The sequence below is a fragment of the Phoca vitulina genome, unplaced genomic scaffold (assembly GCF_004348235.1).
Source record: "Phoca vitulina isolate PV1807 unplaced genomic scaffold, GSC_HSeal_1.0 scaffold51, whole genome shotgun sequence".
Classification (NCBI taxonomy): Eukaryota; Metazoa; Chordata; class Mammalia; order Carnivora; family Phocidae; genus Phoca; species Phoca vitulina.
In genome coordinates this window covers 7,799,622-7,803,514 of record NW_022589754.1, presented here as the reverse complement: position 1 = coordinate 7,803,514, position 3,893 = coordinate 7,799,622, and positions in this window count along the sequence as shown.

Sequence of the window (3,893 nt, the reverse complement as noted above, 5' to 3'; positions counted from 1 at the left end):
TTAAGAGGGATTCTATAAAAGAAGAAAGACCCCAAGAGTAACATAGACCAGAAATTAACAGAGACAATCTATAGAAACAGGGACATTACAGGAAACATAATGACACTAAATTAATATCTTTCAATAGTTACTCTCAACATGAATGGGCTGAATGCTCCCATCAGATGGCACAGGGTTTCAGATTGGATAACAAAGCAGGACCCAACCATATGATGTCTACAAGAGATGCATTTTGAACCTAAAGACACCTCCAGATTGAAAGTGAGGGGATGGAGAAATATTTATCATGCCAACGGACCTCAAAAGGAAGTGGGAGTAGCAATTCTCATATCAGACAAACTAGATTTTAAACCAAAGACTGTAGTAAGAGATGTAGATGGACAGTATATCATACTTAAATGGTCTATCCAACAAGAAAATCTAACAATTGTAAATATCTATACCCCCAACATGGGAGCTGCCAATTACATAAACCAACTAATAGCCAAAATAAAGAAACATATTTATAATAACACATTAAGAGCAGCAGAGTTCAACACCCCACTCACAGCAATGGATAGATCATCTAAGCAGAAGATCAACAAAGAAACAAGAGCTGTCAAGGGCACATGGGACCGTATGAACTTCATAGCTATATGCAGTATATTCTATCCTAAAACAACAGAATACTCATTCTTCTCAAGTGCACACAGAACTGTCTCCAGAATAGATCACATACTGGGCCACGAATCAGGTCTCAACTGATACCAAAATATTGAGATTATCCCCTGCATATTTTCAGACCACAGTGCTTTGAAACTGGAACTCAATCACAAGGAAAAATTTGGAAGGAACGCAAACACTTGGAGGTTAAAAAGCATCCTGCTAAAGAATGAATGGGTCAATCAGAAAATTAAGGAGGAACTTAAACAGTTCATGCAAACCAATGAAAATGAAAACACATCAGTTCTAAACCTATGGTATACTGCAAAGGCGGTCCTTAGAGGGAAGTACATAGCCATCCAAGCTTCTCTCAAAAAAGTAGAAAAATCCCAAATGCACAAGCCAACCTTATACCTAATGGATCTAGAGAAAGAACAGCAAATAAGGCCTAAACCAAGCAGGAGAAGATAATAAAGATTAGAGCAGAGATCAATGAAATAGAAACTAGAAGAACAGTAGAACAGATCAATGAAACTAGAAGCTCGTTCTTTGAAAGAATTAATAAGATTGATAAACCTCTGGCCAGATATATCCAAAAGAAAAGAGAAAGGGCCCAAATTAATAAAATCATGAATGAAAGGGGAGAAATCACGACCAATACTAAGAAAATAGAGGCAATTATTTGAACTTACTACCAGCAGCTATATGCCAACAAACTAGGCAATCTGGAAGAAATGGATGCATTCCTGGACACTTATAAACTACAATGACTGAAACAAGAAGAAATAGACAATCTGAACAGACCAATAGCCAGCAAGGAAATTGAAACAGTAATCAAAAACCTCCCCAAAAACAAGAGTGCAGGGCCAGATGGCTTCCCAGGGGAATTCTACCAAACACATAAAGAAGAAATCATACCTATTCTTACTGAAACTGTTTCAAAAAAATAGAAATGGAAGGAAAACTTCCAAACTCGTTCTATTAGGCCAGCATTACCCTGATCCCAAAACCAGACGAAGACCCCATCAAAAAGGAGAATTACAGATTGATAACCCTGATGGACATAGATGCTAAAATACTCAACAAGATCCTAGCCAATAGGATTCAACAGTACATTTAAAGGATTATTCACCATGACCAGGTAGGGTTTATTTCTGGGATGCAAGTGTGGTTCAACATTCGCAAATCAATCAACGTGATAGAACACATTAACAAAAGAAGAGACAAGAACTATATGATCCTCTCAATTGATGCCAAAAAAAACATTTGACAAAATCCAGCATCCTTTCATGATTAAAACTCTTCAAAATATAGGGATAGTAGGAACATACCTTAACATCATAAAAGCCATCATGAAAAGCCTACAGTGAATATCATTCTCAATGGGGAAAAACTGAGTGCTTTTCCCTTAAGTTCAGGAACAAGACAGGGATGCCCACTCTCACCGCTATTGTTCAACATAGTACTAGAAGTCCTAGCCTCAGCAATCAGACAACAAAAAGAAATAAAAGGCATGCAAATTGGCAAAGGAGAAGTCAAATGCTCTCTCTTTGCAGATGATATGATACTTTATGTGGAAAACGCAAATGACTCCACCCCCAAATTTTAGAATTTATACAGCAATTCAGCAACGTGGCAGATTACAAAATCAATACCCAGAAATCAGTTGCATTTCTATATACTAATAATGTGACTGAAGAAAGAGAAATTAAGGAGTCAATTCCATTTACAATAGCACCAAAAACCATAAGATACCTAGGAATAAATCTAAAGAAAGAAGTAAAGGATCTCTACTCTAGAAACTACAGAACACTTATGAAAGAAATTGAGGAAGACACAAAGAGATGGAAAAACATTTCATGTTCATGGATTGGAAGAATAAACATTGTGAAAATGTCTATGCTGCCCAGAGCAATCTACACTTTCAATATAATCCCTATCAAAATACCATTGACTTTTTTCACAGAGATGGAACAAACAATCCTAAAATTTGTATGGAACCAGAAAAGACCCTGAATCACCAGGAGATCACTGAAAAAGAAAACCAAAGCTAGGGCATCACAATGCCTGACTTCAAGCTATATTACAAAGCTGTGATCATCAATACAGCATGGTATTGGCACAAAGACAGGCACATAGATCCATGGAACAGAATAGAGACTCCAGAAATGGACCCTCAACTCTATGGTCAACTAATCTTTGACAAATCAGGAAAGAATAAAGAATATCCAATGGAAAAAAGACAGTTTCTTCAACAAATGGTGTTGGGAAAATTGGACAGCCCCATGAAGAAGAATGAAGCTGGACCATTCTCTTACACCATTCACAAAGATAAACTCAAAATGAATGAAAGACCTCAATGTGAGACAGGAATCCATCAAAATCCTAGAGGAGAACATAAGCAGTAACCTCTTTGACATTGGCCACAGTGACTTCTTTCAAGACATGTCTCCAAAGACAAGGGAAGCAAGGGCAAAAATGCACTATTGGAACTTCATCAAGATTAAAAGCGTCTTCACAGCAATGGAAACAGTCATCAAATCTAAGAGGAAGTCTACAGAATAGGAGAAGATATTTGCAAATAACATTATGGATAGAGGACTAGTATCCAAGATCTATAAAGATCTTCTCAAACTCAACACCCAAAAAACAAATAATCCAGTCAAGAAATGGGCAGAAAGATGAACAGACACTTCTCCAAAGAAGATATACAAATGGCTAACAGACAAATGAAAAAAATGCTCAACATCACTAGCCATCAGGGAAATACAAATCAAAACCATAATGAAGTACCACCTTACACCAATTAGAATGGCAAAAATTGACAAGGCAGGAAACAACAAATGTTGGAGAGGATATGGAGAAGCTGGAAGCCTCTTACACTGTTGGTGGGAGTGCAAGCTAATACAGCCACTCTGGAAAACATTATGGAGATTCCTCAAGATATTAAAAATAGAGCTACCCTATGACTCAGCAATTGCACTACTAGGTATTTACCCCAAAAACACAGATGTAGTGAAAAGAAGGGACACATGCACCCCAATGTTCATAGAAGCAATGTCCACAGTAGCCAAACTGTGGAAGGAGCCAAGATGCCCTTCAACAGTTGAGTGGATAAAGAAGGTTTGGTCCATATATACAATGGAATATTATTTAGCCATCAGAAAGGATAAATACCCACCATTTACATCAATGTGGATGGAACTGGAGGGTATTATGCTAAGTGAAATAAGTCAAGCAGAGAAAGATAA